Source organism: Halyomorpha halys, unplaced genomic scaffold, assembly GCF_000696795.3.
Source record: "Halyomorpha halys isolate HHAL.00 unplaced genomic scaffold, Hhal_1.1 Scaffold418.1, whole genome shotgun sequence".
Taxonomy (NCBI): Eukaryota; Metazoa; Arthropoda; class Insecta; order Hemiptera; family Pentatomidae; genus Halyomorpha; species Halyomorpha halys.
The window spans coordinates 777,393-799,067 of record NW_027109309.1 but is presented as its reverse complement, the minus strand read 5'-3'; the positions used below and the strand labels follow the sequence as shown (position 1 = coordinate 799,067).

At 30.4% G+C, this 21,675-nt stretch overlaps 1 protein-coding gene across 1 annotated transcript in view; it reads right to left on the bottom strand.

Moving 5' to 3' along the window:
• LOC106682488 (aquaporin) overlaps positions 1 to 21,675 on the bottom strand; it is a 57,378-nt gene that overhangs the window by 14,918 nt on the left and 20,785 nt on the right. The gene's annotated exons all lie outside the window — the stretch shown is intronic.

The following is a 21,675-nucleotide window of genomic DNA, read 5'->3' as shown; positions in this document are numbered from 1 at the left end:
CTCATCAATTTTGACTAGTAATTATACATAGTTTTCATTAAAGTAATCAAAAATTGGGGTGAGATAACTGCCTTTTTTTCTTCCCGGCTCTTGTACTATTATACTGAAGCATTCGTTGTCAACGTATAGGTTCTAAACAAACTGTTCCACGAAAATTCTCGACTAAATGAGCCCACCATGGAGATATTTTTGATCTTGGCTTCACTAAGATTAATAGGGCAATCCTGAGAAGCTGCTCTCTGAGGCAGATGAGGACTGACTTCTATATTGGCCTGTGGGTGCCGTGAGTATAAATACTGCAGGCGGGGGATAAGGGTCATCGGTTCGGCCACTGTATCACTGCCAGGGAAACTCATGTATCTGTCACCTCGGCTAATCAACCAACCACCGGAGTTCAGTAGATAAAGTTGGATCATAACAAATAATTTAATGAGAAGATAGTTGGCCGTTGATTGTATATGTGAGGAGAAGATGGTCGTAGGCATGATCAGTGGAGAACACAAGTAGAAACGTATTAGTTACGACGTTACTGCCAGAATTACAGGCCTTCATTAGGTCATAGAACAACAACAAGATAACGACTAAAATGATTAAATTAAATTACAGAAAAAAAAGAAACATATGTAGATAACAGATAATGTAGGTATATAAGGAGTATTAAAGAAAATGTACGGTGTAATTGCTTAAATAAATAAATTTTATCCAATTTTAGTTTCAAAACAATTTATATTTCTTTATAAGTCAGACGTTTCGGCCGATTCGGCCATCCTCTAGGACAATCTATCACAGCTTTTATTGTATATATGATTTTTAACAATAAACAAGGAGAAAGATCCAAATAAAACAGCACTAGTGTTACACAGGATGCAACCGAAAATCAGCATACATTCAATTTTCAAAATAGTAGGATTTTACATAAAGAAAAAAAAAGAAGAAAGGAAGGAAAGAAGTGGGAGAGCCTACTGGATAAGGATAAACGAATCCCCGGCAATCTTAGCAGAGCTGAGAGAGTGGCCTGTTTTCGGCTAGTAACAGGACATGATCTGCTCCACAAACACCTCCATCGAATTGGCATCGTAGATTCCCCGAAATGTCCTCTATGCAACATGGGGGAGATGGATGGGGACCATCTTTTGGCGTGTGTTGGTCTGGAGGATGTTGAGCGTGACGCGGACCAACTAAGAGGAAGAGTAAAATTGGATGGGCTACAAGAGGGAAAATGGCGTAATAGCCCACTTCCTGTGGCGTAGGAAAAAAAAAGAAAATAATAAATTCAAAAGTAAAATACTTATGTCCATTTAAATATCAGAAAACATTAATTATACGGTGAATTTTAAAACAGACACAAGAAATGTGAACCAAAACTATGCAGAGATTTTAAGTAAAATTAATTTATGAAAAATATTGGATTAAATTAATGTTGATAATTATAATTAACCTTAATATTAATTAAAATAATAAAAGAAATAGGAAATTTAACCAAAATATAGTTGAGATAAATAAATTAAACGCCTGACCTGAGTGTAGGGAAGGTCATAAATATTGTTATAAATTATAATAGTGAAATTTAACTGTTAAAAGTTTTAATTTTCAATTGAATATGAAGAATCAATAAAAGAGGCAATTAGACATAAGCTAAGGAATGCTTATTAATAAGATTACATTTTATTTTCTAATGTTTTAATGTCTCATAGGGTAATTGTGGACTGAAATTAATGACCTGGGCAGAATAGCCTGCATAAAGTTTTTTAAAAAATTTGATATGCTTTTAAAATTGTATTAAGGTATGATAATTTATTAATATTGTTGATTGTTTAAAATTGTTCAGAATCATATGTATAATAAAAGCTGTTTGCGATAGATTGTCCTTGAGGATGGACGAAACGTGGGTCTTATATAAAGTAATATAAATTGTTCTGAGACTAAAATTGGATAAAATTTATTTATTTAAACAATAATAACTAGTCTCGAGAAAATGTAAACGTTATATAAAATGGTGTAATATTATAAGAATATTGAAACTGTATATAATAAAAAACAAGGAAAAAGTAATATTGAAATCAAGAATGAAAAATGACAATAATATAGATATGACAATCAACTAAATAACTAAAAATACAAAATTGGAAATTATTTAAAAATTAATGTAATAAAAAATATAAATAAAAAACGTATATTGTGATTAATTAGATCTGTAAGTAGAATAATAAAATTAATGAAGTAGATATAGTTATATAAGCTAAGAGTAGTAGTATATCATTAGTACATATATTGTATATCAGTAGTATATATAGTAGTATATCAGTAAGTAATATATCTGTGCCAGTTGTTGGCGCTAATACATAAGTTTCTACTTATTTGTGTTCTTCACTACTCGCTACCCCTAGTCATCTTAAATACAAATAAATTAAATAGGAACTAAAACAAATAATAACTTTAATTTTATTTCTTCCAATACTACTTATCTACCAGTATTATCTGTTATATTCTTATTATAATGTATTTCCTATTATCTGCCATGGTTGTTAGATTGTTGTTTGTTCTTAGCACTGATAAAGCCCTAATATACTTGCCAAAACATTGGTACGAATAAAATAAGTTTTACTTATTTGTATTTTTCACTGACCACACCCAAGCAATCTTCTCATAAACTTTATTTTGCTTGTTCGTATGTTGTTCTTTTTGTTTTTTTAAATTTCAGATTATTATTTGAATATGACGGATCCAGGTTTAGTACATTCCTTGTTAAAAGAAATTGTAAAATATATTTTTTTATAAAAAAAAAATAATAATGCAGATCAGGTGAGAAAAAGAAAAAGAATATAAATAAAGAATAAGTAAATCACATCTCACATCAGTACTCCAAAAAAAGATACATTATGAGGTAATATTTATTAGATATGACCTGCTTAATGGCTAGTGTTGAGTGGACATTTTCAATGGAAAGGAACTAGACTTAACCAATTTACATACTACTTAATACGCCTCGAAGATGATTTAAGCCCAATTTACTAAATTTTTAGGCAATTCGACCAACCTAATTTTTCAGGACCGTCACAGTTTCTTTGTTGCAGTTATGTGATTCTTTATTTATATTTTTCCTGCCCTGATGATGCCTCAATTAACTGATTAGTAATATATTTACATCGCACTCGAGGATTTGGTTTTAGAATCTTACAATTATATTCTGACAGAACTTATTTTATTTTACCAGTCGGTGATAGCGAAATTTCTAAACATATAAATCAAGATCTTTACCACTATTTCTTACGGAACACTTTTATAAGGGTAATTACATCCATGATTCCCAGAGATTCCTCATATCCAGGTTTGGCCGTATTTTAGAAAGTAGGTGGTTTTATTTCCTACTTTCTAAAATGCCCTTTTAATGCTAATCAGATGCACTTTTTTTTAATAACTTTATACTTAAAATACTATAAAGCACCTATCTACTAATTTCATTTTGTTTTCATCGTATCTGGGAATTTCATAACATATTTTAACATTAATAATTTAGGAGAACGTTTTTATTTTTAATACCAACGAAAAATACAGAACGATATATATTTTTATTGAGATCTAAAACATTTTTTTTATCGATCATCACTAATGACTCATATGACTCGTCATTTTGTCACTTATGTATCTGAGAAAGTAAATTATGATACATAATACGTATTTCGCTGATTCTTCTCTATATATTTTATTAGAGATGACCTAACTCATGTTTATTTTTGACAGTTTCATCAATTTTTTTTTGCAAAGTAACTGTTTTGCTTCCTCACTTCCAAAGGCAAGGAAGGCAAACAAAAAGCAAAATTAAATACTCTAATAGATATAATAACGCATTTTATTCTTCATATTTAGAAATAAATATTGAACAACATTATTATTATTTTTTTTTGTTTATAAATCTTTTTTTCATTTCACAGTTTGAGAAAAACAGTCAAAATAAAACTTTTATGCCGCCTAAATAAAAATAGAAGCAATATTTATTTTTAATTTCTCTTTCCTTGGATAGATTATATAGTAAGGGAAGTTATTGCGATCGTGAAAAATTTGTAATCCCAGCTTTTTACGTAAATATACCTTTTGAGGTCAAGCAACCAAGTCTTCTAACCAAGGAAATGGCGTGTTTTAACATCCTCGTTCAAAAATGAAAAGTCATATGGAACTGAAATGAATTAAAAAGTGATAGTAATTTTAAGTTAGTCTGAAATTAAAAGTTTTCAAAATTAATGAAAAAATGACATAAGAGGGTAATTTGACTAAAATAAATGACCTGAGAAGAATAATCTGCAAGACGTTTTTAAAATATTCGATGTTGGGTATAAATATATATTTAGATTGTCCTTGAGATTGGCTTAATTCACCGAAACATTGGACTTGGAAAGAAATATAGTGTGTTTTGAAACTTGACTTGGGTACAATTTATTTTATTAAAAACTGAAATTACATATTTAAGGCGGGTGTGCCTGAGATGTGATAGTAACTTTTTCGATAAAATCGATTGACCGAAAGTGCCATTTTATTTTCATATTTTTCCAAAATTTATTTCAGGATTCCTCGAGGTGAGAATAAACACCTCGAGGAATCCTGAAATACAAATTTTCATGATAACAGAAAAATAAAAAAAATAAATAAAAATTAATTACAAGTATAATCACCTTACCTTGTTTTTAGATTTTTTTTTTTTCGAAAATCACAAAAATAGAGATAACTTCAAAGTATGCCAAACGATATACAAAAAACTTGGAGACGTATGTAGGGCGTAATTGAAAGTAGTGTGATGCACGAACCACAATAATTTTTATTAATAATGAAAGATACAATTTGTTTCCGTCCGTGGATATTATCGTTTTATATTAAATATAAAAATTAGTAATTAATTGATGTTAGTGCTAGGTGAGATAAACATTGATCCTAATTATTGCGGATGTTATTGAGAATAATGGATTAGCTTCCTATCCTACACCACTAGAAGCAGATGGCAAAGATTAACGATGATCTCTATTGTGAATGTTTATCGATCCACCCTACCCTGGGCTTCTATTCAGATTAAATCAAATTTCCTTATCATTATCAGATTATTTATAGGTGTGAACCCTTTCATCGAGATTTGTCAAGAACATCTATTTATAGTTATAAAAATATTATAAAAGTATGATACAGTTCTGTAAAGAAGTAAATCTCTAGTAACGTACCCCTGAAGAACGCCAGCAAAGGGGACCGAAATGTCGGTATTCAATAATAGTTTAAATTGTTCATTTCACCCCCCTTACCCTTTCTCAATAATAAATAAACCGAAACATTGAGGATTTGAGAACATATTGTGAAAATAGCCGTAAAACATTACTTCCAGAGGTTTTTGTATAATACTACTTTAGTCGCCATTTAGAACGTTTCTAAGCAGATTCAGGTGGAGTTAAGAGATTCAGTCAAAATTGTTAGAAAATTTTTTATTACATCCCCTCTCCTCCAATTGTTGTAGCAGCTTCCCTGCTATTAGAATTCACTTCTATGATTGTATTCTATCATTGTTACTATATATTAAATAAAAATAATTGTTTTCACATATAAAGATAAGCATACGCAGAATGTTTTTCCATCGGTAGAGATTTGGTAAGAAGAAGAAAAACATTATTCAAAATAAGTAATACTAAAAATGCATTAATATAGATAGAATTAATTAATAATAAAAATCAGTATTTTTCTAATAAATTTCGATGGGTGATGGCATCTCCCTGATCCCAGGGACGATAAGTTGATATTGTTTAAAACTTGCTTAGATTTAATGAAATGAAAGCCCTAATGTTTAACAATTGAGTGTACAATACAATCTACAGAACTAAAAGTATTATTTTGTTTGTAAGATTCTAAAAAAAAAATCTAGTTTCTAGTAATAGAAGGAATGTATATTTTTATATTCACTACATACAATATATAGCATGAGGATTATATTGCTTTTATGGCAAATTTCGAATTCGAGTTTTGAACGGAAAAATGTTTTAAAGTCCACTGATTCCAAGCCACCAAGTCTCGCAAAATTTTATTGTGTCTGTGTGTAAGTGAACAGTCTAGCCGAAAAAAGAAAATTTTCATAATTAAGAAAAAATATATAAGATTTTTAGTATATTTTGGCAATAGGAGTGGATAAAATAATTTAAAAAACAAAACAAAACATGTATTATTATTTTTAAATGGTTGATTACATAGACCTTCGATAATTTGATAGGTAACAAGAATTTATAACAGGATTGGAAATACGCTGAAACATCGGAATAAACTATGTAATTTAAAGAAAAGGATAAAGTAATCATAATAATAATAAAATTCTTTATTTATTCTGGGATTTATCCCTTTAGAGTAATATACGGCGTCGAAATTAGGCTTAAGAGCTTTAGAGTGAAATACAAAATAAAAATGAAATTATAAAACGTCATAAAATATTATAAAATAATGAATTTGAAAAGTAAAAAATGAAAAAAACAATAATTAACAAAATATATAAAATAAGAATAAAACAAAACCGTATGTCATATTATAAAACATAAGATGACTAACTCTTCTGATAATAAATAAAAAGAAAAAAAAATGATAAAAATCTAATACAATTAAACTAAAAGTAATAAATGATAAGGTACAATTTTTGCTAATATACATATTTACAAGCATAAACGAAAATCTAAAACATTAAATACAGAAAATATATAAACCTTATTTGAAACTTTCATTAGTTATTCTTCCGGAATTGGGTGGACAGAAAGTGGTCGAAGATACGGGATTTAAAGATTGGAAGGGTATTAGAACTACGAATAAAGGAGGGAATAGAATTATATTGGGAAGAGGAACAAAGGAGGAAAGATCTACCAAAGGCTGCGGTTCGATGATGGAGTACTGTAGTACTGTTGTTGTTGTTGATTGTTGCTTAAAGGCGTAAAACCCTATGGTCATCAACGCCTATGGCATGATAAAAGTAAAAAAAAAATAAAATAAATAAATAAAAAATAGAAAAATAAAAAAAAAATAGAAAAATAAAATAAATAAAAAGCATAAAAATCGAAGAGGAGTTATAATTTATAAAGAAGGCGATGTGCTTTTAAAAATTCAAATACTCTTGTAATTTTAGCTTCCTCATCTGCCAGAGTTTCGGATAAATTTGGGGTCAGTCCTATCCTGTTTATTGTTGGTAAATAGTGAGTACACTCTTCAAAAATATGTTTAATCATAAGAATGGACTGACAATATTTGCACGTTGGAGGTGGCAGTTTTCTGATCAGGTGAGAGTGCGTGAGGAGAGTATGGCCTATTCTCAAGCGGGCCAGAGCAACCTCCTCCCTGCGGCTGCTTTTATCATTACTGTAGTACTACTGTCCAATGATAGAAGATTTTTATTACTCTATAAAGAACTAGTAATATTTTCCTAACGAAATTAATGGAAGTATAGCTCGGTGGTTTGTCACCATCGTAAATAATTAAGATAAAACTTTTTTGTAACGAACGAGGATTAATTTCTGGTCAAAGTTGGTAAATCGATACATTTTAAATAAAGACCATTTTTCTTTGCTAAATGTGAGCACGAATTTTTTTCTGTTGTTGCAGCGTACACTCCATCTCCTACGGCCTTTAGTTTAACATGTAACTTTTAACCTTTTCCCCAACACCGAACCATAGGAAATTTATTTAGATTATCCAGTGTACAACCGGAGTCAATTGTTGCGCCTGTGGTTGAAAAATGATATGTTAAACATTACGCAAGTACGTTTCAGGTCTTCCTCAGTGCTAGAGGGCGAATGGTGAGTCGTTCTGTAATTGATATGAGCCTATGATGGTACTTGTCAGTTCAGAATAAGGCTGTAACGTAACTAAGGCTTGGTAGCACGCCCTGTGTTTACCTTCGGCCAATATTAGCTCCATGGAACTGTCCCCTCAGATATGGGACTGCGGGACTATATAGGACACTGCTTCAATAGAAGCACTTGAACTTTCACGCCTCTACGTACTGTTTGCCATCTCCAGAGCTAGAGCCCTAGATGGACACGTTCCTCAATCCATTCACTACAGATCACGCACTGCTTATTAACCATTACAGACACCTTGAGGTGTCCGTTACTCGTAGCTTAGAGATAAGTACAAATAAGCAGACCAGCAGAAGATCGTATGGCTTAATGTATTTTATATTCGATTATATTTTCCTTCTTTTTTTTTAGAACAATACTCCCATTGGAGTCCTATACTGCCTGACCATGGTTGGGGTGTCAAAGTTTTTCACTTTGTGGGACCGCCACTCAATGAAAAAAGTCAACGCCTCTGGCCGGATTCGAACCGGCACCGCCAATAGACCGGCCCGTACTTTTTTCTTTTATTCATTCTAAATTACAACACAACAATAATAATGAAACTATTAGTTCATTGATATATCCATTTCTTGTTGGTGAGTAGGTAATTAAATTTAAAATACGATTTAATCCTTCTTCTGATACTTTATATAGATTGTTGCAATATATTCTACTGTAGACTTCGGTTACTTTTTGACAACCCTACTTACTTGCTTTGTCTTACAGGTTTGTCCAACTTACGACCCACGAGAGCTTATTCGACAAAAAAATATTACTTTGAATATACCTTCCCTTCATTTTATAATTCAATGTAAACAAACTTATACCATATATATCAGGTTCATAAGATCACAGGACACAGCACTTCGACCACAATGTTTACACTAAATATATATTTTGATTGTCAGTGTAATGTATGTATCGATTGATAAATGATAAAAATATTTTTTTAAATTTATGTATAACACTTAGTTAGGCCAATATAAAGAAATGTTACTACTTTTGATTTTATTAATAACTTTACCTAGCACACTAACCTTATTGATTCTTTAAAGTTTAAATTTAAAGTATATAATTATTATTTGGCCTAAAACCTCGTTAAAGTTTTTAATTTTGGTCCTTGAGGCTTTTTAAGTGGGATAACCCATATTTACGGTAATATCTTTGGTACACGTCTGTTTCAAAATAAATCCAAAAACCTTTTTTTTTTTGGCCAGATACGCTATTATTCAAGCAAAACAGCGACATTTGCAATGGATATATTCGGTTTACTAAGTACAAATAGATACTTATTCATGGATGGAGTGTAGAACTGATAAAAATAAAATTACAACAAAATTAAAAAAAAATCCAAATGATGGAACCAAAGCCTAAGAAAGAATTAATATAATTATCACTAACTTTATACAATTTAAACATAAATTTCGAAGACGTAGTAGTGTTGTGCTACTCAAATTATTTTTATTTATTTGTTAATTTGTTTTTCAATATTTTAATAATAGTAATAATAATTGTATTTATTCTGGGACTAGTCCCTTTAGAATAATATTACAGGGGTATCGGTAGGAGACATTAGTGCCTTAGACTATGATACAAAATTAAAAAAAAAAAAAATGAACTTATAGAACATTGTAAAATTTAACTAACTAATTGAAGAAGAAAAAAAGACAAAGAACAGAATATGTGAAATAAAAAAAGAACTAATTCATAATAATATAAATGAATAAGAATCAAACCCAGATGGACTAACAATAATTTAGAAAAGGGAAAATTATTGTTTGTATACATATTTACAAGTATAAAATCGAAAATATCAATGGTAGAAAAATTATTAAAAAATAATAATCAATGAATAAGAAGACAAAGTAAAATCAATAAATAAATAATAATTTAATAAAATGTATTGTTTTTTGTTTGATTTATACCTTTTACTGCATTCTTCAGAAATATTCAGACATGGTATATGTATTTATATTACAAATAAAAAATAACGCATTACATCGTTAGAAAGTGATTTAAGCGAGTCTGATACAAGGTTGAAGAGTTGAAGTATGAAAATTATAAAAAAAAATAAATGAAATCAAATAAATAAATAATCTATAATAAATTTATTGGCCAATTTAAAACACAAAGTTTATTTGATGTATTCTCTAAGTAGTTTTATTTTACTCCAAGGTTTCATCCCTTAGGCCTTTTATGCGATGTTAAAATATTCATCTATTTTAATTACGTTATATCTAGAATAATAATAATGTATATTCATTACCATACTTAATTTTAATGTATCCAGGTTTACTTAGTTTTTTATTATAGCCTATTAAGCCCGAGTTGAGTCGTATTTAATAACAATTATATCTTACAATTAATAACACTCAATATTATAATATTTTTTAATTATTTTATATTGATAAATTCCTAAAATAATGGTTATCAACTTAGTTACTATGTAATGTATTGGCTACTTTTAAGCCTAAGATGAGCTATACGAAATCGTAGTATTACATAGCTGTGTATATACTATTTATCTATAAAGTTACTATATAACTATATTTGATACTGATACTAATAAGAGCTGACCTTGGCTTTGGAACGGCTGGATGTATCCTCGCCGGTAGGCATGGGAAGACGAAGCCACCCTCTGCTGGCTTGGGCATGACTGGACCCGATTTGAATAGATGACAATCAATTCACGCGAGACAATTAACCATCCCCCTCCACTCCCGCAATGCGCCCTTATATCTTCACACACACTTGAGCTAATTAGCAGGTCATTATTGCTAATGCGAGAGGTGTGGTCGTGTCTGTTTGGTCCGATTGCTGAGCGGGTACCTTTGAGGAAGTTCATGGGAACATTATCACGTGACCAATTGCCAGAAGGTTTTATTGAACTCATTGAATTATTGATTTATATATGTGACAGGTAGATTCCAGTTTTGTTTTAAAAACACTTATCGAGGTTTGTCATTTTTTATCAAATCAGAGAATAGTGATCAATCGATCTTTTCATCCAAATGTTAGTCAGTAATAGTTTGTGTAGCGACAGTAAAAATTTTGTTTTGTGATCAACTAATAAATTGGCTTGTGTCTTATTGTATTTAGAGATAGGGGAAACTTTCCTACAAATAGTTTGTGAGTTTATTATTAATTTTCCCAGTAATACTGAACCACAGAGTACATTCAAAAGTACAGAAAAAAAAGTAAAATGGAATGAAAATCATAAAATTCAAATATTACCATCCACCATAGATGCTTCAGCTAGTTTATCAAAAGAAAATGTCAATATTCATATTTTTAGAGATGATTTTACCTTTTTAATATTTACTAAGGAAGAGGAGTAGCTCGGTGAGTAAGGCGCACTGATTTCCAAGGCCGGGTTCGAATCCGCCTTAGGCAGATAATTATTTGCTCTGTCAATTTAGCCGTTAGTCAACTCTACGACAGTCCTTCTGGAGTACATCAACCCCTTAAAAGTGGATAACCTTAAGTGGGGAAAAACATGGTGGTTGAGCATGGTCTTGAACAAATCACCTCCTTGCTCATCCGTTGTTTAAGAAACAGAACTTTCTCACAAACGCATGACACTTCGTGGGACTAGCTTTATTTTTTTATTTTACTAAAACATCACTAATTAGAGATGGTACGTGCTCTATTTATTATTAGTTAGTATTTTTTATGATATTTGAAAATTTTGAAATTACTAATTTTTTTTTTTTTTAGTATTATCCTACTTGCTGTGAGCTTACATGAGAAGGAATAACCTCAATCGACTTGACACTCCACAATTTGCATTTTATGATACCACATTGGACTTTCACATTGAATTCATCGTAACACCATAAATGAGCCAATTGACACACAAATTAGAGGGTTGACTGATGAGGACATGTGGTGTGGAATTTTCCATGTATTTTTGGACGTAGCATAGATTGGTGCCATCCCCAGTACCCTATCTAATCAGTCGAGAAAGTGGGAATTTTGGGGATATCACATCAAACGACACCGAAATATAGTTTGATTTAAAGTATAAATTTGATTATTTTTCTAAATTTAACGCAAAATCAGCAGTATTTAAATTCTTGCGGAGTAGAATGAATTTTTTTTCTATTCGACTTTTGGATTTTTTTTAACACAAAACCTCGAATTTTATTGAATTTTTTTTTGTCTATTACAAGGTTTCATTACTGAAATAAAAAAAAAAAATACATATATAAATTATTAGGAATTTGTAGTAGCTCATTGGTAAGGCACTACTAACCTAAAGGAAGAAGGACCCGAGTTCGAATCCGGCTGTGGCAGAAAATTATTTTCTATTTCAATGTAGCCTTGAGTAAACCCTGTGGATTCGGGAGCCCTCGGGGGTCGACCCAGCCTCATGAAGTGGGTACCCTTATTGGGTAAAAATCTTGCAATCACCTTTGGCACAACCGTTGGTCTAGTAACAGTATTTTCATTTTTTCAAACAGATTTAATTTTTTTTTTTTAACAAGGAATTTATAATTGAAACTATATTTCTTTAATAACCAATCTAGTGAGTATTTTTTTTCTAGGTGTAATGTGGCTTTCTCAATGGAATTATAATATTCAAGTTATTTTTAAACAAGTGTAGTAAAATTTGGCACATCACATCATACTGATTGTATATAAAATACATAATGTTACAATTACCTTAAACGTCAGTTAAATCAGTCTTGGTTTGAGTTATTGTTATTAATCATACAACTATTGTCATGGTCATTATTAATTCATTTTCCTGCACAACAAAAGAGTCTGAACTTTCTAGGACGCCATTTTACCAGAGAGGAACTAGTAGCGGCTTTCACAACCTCATCGGCCCTAGACCGCCTCTGGAAAATACCGTTAATGCCCTATTCAATCTAAAAAGATTTGGTCCGTACCATCAATTCAAAGATCACTTGTGACCGGCAGGCTTCCGCGACCTCCAGCCTGGCCGAAAGGAACCGATTCAGTTTAACTTGTAATCATGGAAGAAGATTAGTCTAATTTGGTGAAAGCCAGGTCTAAAAAATGGGTAACTGAAAAAAGTGAATGTGAAAGCAAGATTCACCTGCGTAACTTTAGAAATAGCTGTTATGGGATATTGCCTTAATCGAATGAGGCCATTAAAAGGTAAAACTGTTTTTTCTTCTCTTTTTTAATTGACTCCAGATTTTATCAAATCCATATAATTTCGGTGTATATAGCTATTTCGTAATGACTATGGACTTTTAATTTACTTTTGTATCAAGTAGAGTTGTTGAGAATAAGTCATAAAAACAAAGATTTTGAATGTATAGGATCTGAATTGCATTGTTGAATAACTGAATTTAACTAATTGAGGAGTTCTATATCAAAGGTCAATATAGTCACTTATACGAGTTTATTATCAAAAAATTATTACAGGAGCTCATATATATAGATTTATCTCATATAGAAAAATTAAATTTTTATTTAAAATATTGATTCGTAATACCTCTTCGACAGAGAAATTTTTTAATAATTTTGTAGTAAGCTGAATAATGTTTTAGTGCTGAATTTTAACTTGTCAAAAAAAAAAATTTGATAATTAGATTTATGATTTATGATAATGATTGAGAGTGGTTTATTTTATTATTAACACAAACACATTTGATCCAAATATACTCTCAACATTTATTTCAAAAAACTCTCCAATGTATTTTAAAGAGTATGACATCAATATTAAAGGTTGTCTTTTTGAAAATGGCCTGAGGGCCGAAACGTTGGAAAATTTTTGGAAATAAATGTTATAAATATTTGGATCAACTGTGTTTGTGTTAATAATAAAATAAACCACTCTTAAACAATCATTATAATAAATCATTAATCTAATATTGTGAACTGGGATCCAAGATGGAAGAGTTCAAGACAGTCTTTGAATAAATAAAAGAAAAATTTGTGACATTGTTTTCAACAATATGACATGTGCAATTAGCCTGCATGAAAAAATCTTAAAGTATATTACATCAATATTTAAGGTAGTCTCCTTGAAAATGGCCTTAGGGCCGAAACGTTTGAGAGTTTTTGGAAATAAATGTTGAGAGTATATTTGGATCAAATGTGTTTGTGTTAATAATAAAATTTGATAATTATTTACTTTTATTCTTCCAAAATAGACGGATACAATTACTTCTTGACCAGACCGTACAAACCAAATGAATCACCCATTCAACAGAGAATATTTCCCGATTTCAAAAATTAAAAAATTTTTGTAATATCCATAATATTTAATTACATCTAATTTTAAGTACCTAATACTTAAGATTATCAGACAGTAGAGTTTAATAGTCGAAAAAAGAACAAGAAGCCGTGAGTAACATCGGTCGTAAACATGAAATATCAATACTTATAAGTTAGAAGAAGTGAACGTAGTAGGAACTCTGGTAAAACATGACAACTTAAACTTTAACTAAAGGGGGAAAGATGTAAGGATGAAGGGAAAGAAATTTTCCCTCTTGAAATAGAAAAAATTTTCGTATATACTTATCCACGTATAGTCTGGTGAAAATTAATTTTTCCCGAACTAATTTTGAAGAAGCGATAGTAAACAATTTTCAAATATTTACTTTTCAGAAGATGTATTAGCTTTTGATACAAAATTCCTCAATCATATATCAAATTGGTTTTTATAGTGGCAGTTGTGACTTTTGGTCGTGTGGACGACAAATTCAAAATACTTACTCAAACTTATTTACGAATACTTTAATTAAATATATTTAGAAAACTCATAATCACGAAAAAGAAGTAGATTTATTTTTTAGACTGAAGAAATGGAAATCGCGCCAGGATGATACAAGTTGTGACGAAGACAGGTGGTCGGTTACCGTGAAATCGAGGGAACTGTCGGCACGCCAAAGAGGTTATATTCCTCATCAACATGGCTCGTTGGTGATTGATGATCGCTGATTGCGAAGGAATGTCAACCTTTAGTGGTGGTTGTTTCTGATATTTTTCCCAAACGCTAATGAACTGTTCATGACAAAAATACAGTTCTTAAGAACTGTTGTTAAAATAGTTCGTAAAACGAACAAACGAAATGAGTCAGAAAATACCATCCTATTAGTTTCCGTTCCTGTTATTATTTAATAGTTGGTAAAAATAACCGATATGAAAAAAACGAAACGTTTCATGAATTAAGTCGGAAATTCTGAGATTTTGAAATATATTATTTTTCTTATACTATTAAATATATTATGTTAGACCTCTATAATATATATTATCATTTATTGTTTACCTAATTTTAATATTTTCTTTAATTTTCAATACTATTTACTTTAAAATTATTTTCAAATTTAACATGCTTAATGCCAGTCCCCACTCCTCCCAATACAGACGGTTCACACTGGCTTTGACTTTTGTCAAACATGTACGTTTTCTGTCTCGTTTATTTTCTTCCTTTATTCTTGATTTTATTCTTATCCCCCTTTTTTCATCTCTTAGTTTGTACTTTCTTTTATGTTTCTTCTTTTTATATGTTATTATTTCCGTTTTCATTTATTGCCTATTACCGTTTATTTTTAGTATTTAATTTTTACGTTTCAATGTATACTCTTTTAATTTTTCATTTACTTTTTTACTAATGTTAAGTATTTGTTTATTTTTTAGCCCTGACGAAGCCCTGCAATGTGGAGCGAAACGTTGGTTCAATTAAAACAGTTTATCATTATTTAAGTTTTTATTGACTGTACCCTGGCCATCTTTAATTTATTTTTATATTATTTTTTCAATTAATTTCTATAATTTGAATCAATTCCCTCAACTTTTCTATAACATCCTATCATCAATTCACTTTCGCTCTGACTTCCAGTCTGAAAGGTACATTTCTGTCTTGTTAATTATCTTGCTTTACTTTTTATTTTTTTCTTATCCCCTCTTGTCCATCTCTTAGTTTGTACTGTATTATATATTTCTTCTTTTTATCTGTTATTATTTTCGTTTTCATTCATTGTCTATAATCTTTTATTATTATTTAGTTTTTACATTCCATTGTATATTTTTTTAAATTTTTTATTTACTTTGTTCATTTATGTTTACAAACAATTAGTACCTTTCTTTAGCCCTGATGAAGCCCTACAACGTGGGGCGAAACGTTGGTTCAATATAAACAATTTAATCACTATTTGGGTTTTTATTTGACAGCATCCGGACTATCTTCCGTTTTATTATTTCTATAATTGTTCGATATGATTGTTTATTTAAAAAATAATTCGTTTATATTAACTTAATAAACTTATTCGTTTCGAATAACAGATCATTCATTTTGAAAGAACTGTTATCAAATGTTTGTCTTTCTTACTCCTACCTCTATCAACCTTATTGAATGGAGGAAAGATTCTGATACTATGGAGAATACGGAATACTCAAGAGATGTGTTAATTTAAAACTAAGAATAAAAAAATCATTAAAAAATTAGTATTACTACTTTATATCTGTGGTATGGCGTAGGTATCATCCTCCAGAAAATTATGCCACCCCCAAATATAGGTATTTCAATTTAAAAGACTAAATATAAAAGTTTTTGGTAAGAACAATCATATTTATATAAGAAAAGTAATGATATGAAATGATCCAAATTTTGATTAGAGATAATATAATAATAAGATATTATTATTATTTATTGTGAAATTAATCGTAACAGCGATAGTAACAGCTGTCACAGCCTCTAAAATCATGAAACTAAGACATTATTGTCGTGGTAGTACTGTCGTATTAACGTGCAAATCCTATGCATGTGCGATAATTAACAGCCACATATATTCCCCTTATATCACCTACTTTGCATATAACGTATAAATGTGTACGTTTCCTATTTGATTAAAATTTGTCGTATTGATAAAATTTCTCGAAAAATATTTAGAACTCTTATACTCAGTCATTTAGTATTTTTAATAAATGATTCTTTTGGAGGTGTTACCATAGAAGGAAAATATTAACAAAAACCCGTTACTTAAGTATAATAATAATAAAAAAATTTGTTTTATTAACTTTAATATATTTTTTGAAATTAATTACAAAAAAGTCGGTCCACAAAGTACTATTCACGTAGCTGTATCAAAATGTTCAATTATTCTTTGAACCAAATTTTTAAAACAGGTACCAAATTTCATCTTTGACTAAAATTTATATTCGACTAGATAACCAGGCAATGCATCATTATTCCTAAATTTAGCTTATACACTGATAGTGTTTATTTGGTGTATCCACCAGTAGAAACTGTTAACAAAAGAAAAATGGGTAATTGATATTTCTGATTTCAAAGGATGATTATGAGAAATATGATTGGAGAGTATCTAATATATTTATATATTTAAATAATCTTGTAAACTATCATACTCAAAAGTAATAATAATAATAATAATAATATAAAACATTTAAAATTATAGTATATAGTTGCTAGCTCAGACCAAGAACTATTGATTTATAACGGTTTCTAACCAGTTAATAATGATATAAATAAAGTAGCACTTTAAAAAACAAGAGCGATATGATAATAAATAAAAAAAAAAATATCCAGGCCAAATATCTGGAAATAGAACGGTTATCAAGAAGCTCCCGTTAATGCAGACTATTAATTCTTAGAGATATTCCAGGACGGGATACCGCTATGTTGGTAGTAACATGATCTCAGGGTTCTCCGCTCATGTATTTTTGGAACTTTCGGCCCTTCGATATTTAAAATTTATCTAAACAATTAAAATGCAATATATCGATATGTATCCATTACCGTGCAAGGGACGAACGGCCCATAAAATCACAATTTAAATTCGTCCAAAACGTTTTTTTATCATTATCATTATAATGAATCTCTCATAGAGTATTTTTGTCATATTTTTACAGCAATAATTATGTGCAATTGAATAAATGTTGATGATCACTATAGTAAATAGTAAATATTATATTACGAAAAAAAGAAAACCTAGTATCTAAATTATCAGTAATCAATATATAAATAATAGATTTACAATTACATTTAATGATGGAAATTCCAAGATTTTAATTCATTCCTAAGGTGAGGGGAATGCATTTTTCCAGCCATGACTATCTGAAATACACGATGGATGTAATTAAATCGACTTATAACAGATAGATTTATTTTGGATATGGCTCCATAGTAATTTACTCATTCGGTAAAAAAAAAAAGGGAGTCAGATTAATCCGAGAAGGTTGACATAAAACCATGACCGTTAAAAATCGACTTTACTTCCTTGTATAATACCTTTCTGAAGGCTTTTATATGACAATATTATATTACGAAAAAAAGAAAACATTGTATCTAAATTATCAGTAATCAATATATAAATAATAGATTTACAAATACATTTAATGATGGAAATTCCAAGTTTTTAATTCATTCCTAGGTTGAGGGGACTGTATTTTTCCAGCCATGACTATCTGCTTTAAGATGAAACAGTACACTATCCTCTTCCACTGTCTCGCTTCAGTTAATTTCTTCTTAATGGTTCTTTTAACAACAATTACTGTCTTACATTTACTTTCTTATGTGCTCATTTTTAAACTGTACTTGAAGTAAAATAAATATACCATGGAACCTCAAAAATGTCGGATATATACGAAATATGATGTTTTTCCGTAGTGTATTTTTTTTCTTAGCTTCAAATCTAGACAGAAAAACGACTTAAGAAATGAATCTTCTATAGATGTTTATTTTATATTGCAAGGAATTTCTCTTTTTGGAGTTACCGCACAAAACTGCCTTTTTGTTCATTTTATTTTTAACGGATTTGTTTTAAACTAAAATCCACACTATGGAGTTTTATTGCACGATAATACTTATTTTTGTTTTATATGAAAATCCGGTATACATTTAAATACCTCGTGACTGTCAAAAGTATTGAATTCGTGTTTTGTCGTCATTAATCTCATGAAACTACAGGATGGTGAGACCTCTTATTCGTTGGCGAAACCGATATGTGTGAAAAATAGAATGTCATGACATCTAATATCTGAGATGAGTGGTCAACTTTTCTTGTGATGACGCGTACTGTCACCAAGAACAGTAGTTGAAGTGAAAACATTTTTGTATTTTTATGACAAATTAAAAAAAAAATTGAATGATTCTTAACATTTGTAATTGCATTTTAAAACAGTGTGTCAATCAATATACTTTAGTTTTCATTGTAACGAAACTTTTTATATAAAAAAAGATTGTTTTAATAGAAACAAAGTCTATAAAAATGAAGAATTAACAAACGTTTAAACTAATTTTGATTTAAACATATTATATTATTAATTTAAACATTATAAATAAATAAGGTCCATTCGTAAGAGATATTTGACCATGAGTCATACACCAGACAACGATGTACAAAGGTTTTAAATTAATTGCTCAGAGGATTTCATGTCCACTTAAATCTATTTCGTGCTGATTAGAAGGTGTAAAAATGTTTGTTATGAAATTTGAATTTACAATTGTAAAATCCTTGATGCTTCTTATTACGTTACAAATAAACTCATTCACAAAAACCTTAACATCCCATTCGTTGCAGAATAGGCCCAAAACAGATATGTGTCTTTTCATTGCAAACTCCTTAACCATCCTAACCCATTAATTCTTAATAATTCATCTTTAACAATCCCTGATAATCCTCCGAGGCGTCTGAAAAGAAGATGGCCACGGGACGTTCTAATTTAAATTAATGTTTGAAGTACCACCGATGGGAGGTTCCTTCTCAAGATTTTCAAGTGTATATGAAACATACAACATATTTACTTATTGTATTATGTTGTACAGTTGTAAATTACATAAAAAAAAATTTAAAAAATTACAATTTTAGGCGGAACTATCTGATAGTGGATTGAGAATTATGGGGATACAAGCTCCTCACACTGCTCCGCCGCAGAAGAGGAACGATTAAGAAGAATTTACTATCATACTTAAAATAAAAAAATATTTCGAATGGATTTGAAGGAATCAGTTATGATGAATAACCTCAAAACGAGTACACAATCTTGAATCAAGTACAATCCTGTTTAAAATAGCTCTGATTGCGTAACTTAGAATATCCGACCTTCAAGTAAAATGTGGGCTTCCATTGGTACAAGTGGTTGAAGAGAAATAGAAATCTAATGAATGTTAATGGAAACTAAAAATACCACCCTCCGGAGGATGCGAGAGAAAGGCTAAAGTGGTTTTGCCGACTGGAAAGGATGCAGAACACTAAGATATCCAAACTTGTCCCAGAATGTAGCTCAAGAGTAAAGAAAGGTAGCCACGTGGTTGAGGTCGGGAGAGGGCTTAACCTGTTGATGGCCGATCAAGAGGACCCCTTACTAAATGGATTTAGCAATATTGAAATTTTGTGCTAATTTCGAAGTTAATAACGATGATGTTACTTATCATAAAATTAACTGCAATCATAATCTCAAGTGATTTTTCTCGTGAACGAATCTGAAAATCCTATTTACAGGTTCCCATTACATAAATGATGACATGCGATTATATCTATAAAAAAGGAAGTATTTCAAATCATAAATGATTTATTAATAATATTTTCTTTTTAATTTTTATAAAAGAAACATCTGCATTGATATATAATGTTATAACTTCATCGAGACTGGTTTTATTGTTTAAATAAAATAAATTGTATCTATATAAGTCTCAATAATCTTTATTAATACTTATAAAATATCTAACGTTTCGGCTAATTTGGCGAATATATAATATATATACTCACTTATATATATTGTTGATAAGTGAGTGGTATCAGTGTTTGCATAATTATAATTAAAAGTATTTATATTTAAATGAAATAGTGATATGTATAGGTTAACCTGACTAATTTCATTAGACTTACGCAGAAGTTTTTTAATACTTGGATGTGAGGTGTTAATTTATAGTTAAGATTGTACTTGAATACCAGGAAGAGGAAGGCTAAAATTGCCATGGATGAATAAATACAGTATCCATGATGATTGATGACTTGACTTGATCATGGCGAAGTTGGCCGAAACGTTGAACATCATCATCCTCATAATCTTTTTATCCTCTTTACAATTTGCGCAGTGTGGGGTTACAATTTGTAGACTCTGGACGAGATGTCTCAATATTGGACCATCTACCTTCTCCTACTCCAGTCCATATCCCGCCTCCTTACCACTCTACTCCAAGGAAATGCGTGGTATTCCTCTAGGCCGTCTTCCCTCCATTCGTGTTCCTGGCAGTTCTTTCCAGGTTCATCCAAAGGAGGTGTCCGAACCACCTTATCTTGTGCTCCGCTAGGATGCTCTCAGCCGATTTGACTCTGATGTTAACCCGAACGGTACTCATCCGTACTCTATCTCGTCGTGTCCTTCCTTCTACGTTACGAAGGTATCCATTGGTTGTATCCAGCTCTTGTGTTTCGAGGTGAGGGTCAACGATTCGGAAGAGTAGGAAAGAATAGGGAAGAACGTCGATTTGTAGATCTTTTTCACGTCATCTCCCTTTTACACAGGAAACCTCTTCGAAGCAAATTAAATACTCTTCCAGCTGCACCGATTTTTTGAGAAACGTCCTCATCAATGTAGCCTCTTTCCTTAAGATGAGCATCTAGATATTTGAAATTCTCGACCTTCTAGTCTTTCTCCGTTCGCTGTGATCACTCTCATTATTATCCGGGGTTTCTTTCCTATCCTCATATTTGGTCTTGTTTATAGTGGCCATTTCCTCTTGAAGAACGTTTATGTTTTATTGGAGGTCTCGATCGTTGGAAGCCAGAAAGAACAGGACATCCGCGAAAGCTAACACAGATAATCTTATGGCAACGTTGAACATATAAAATGAGTTAATAAAGAATATTAAGGTGTAAAACGAGCCCCTGTA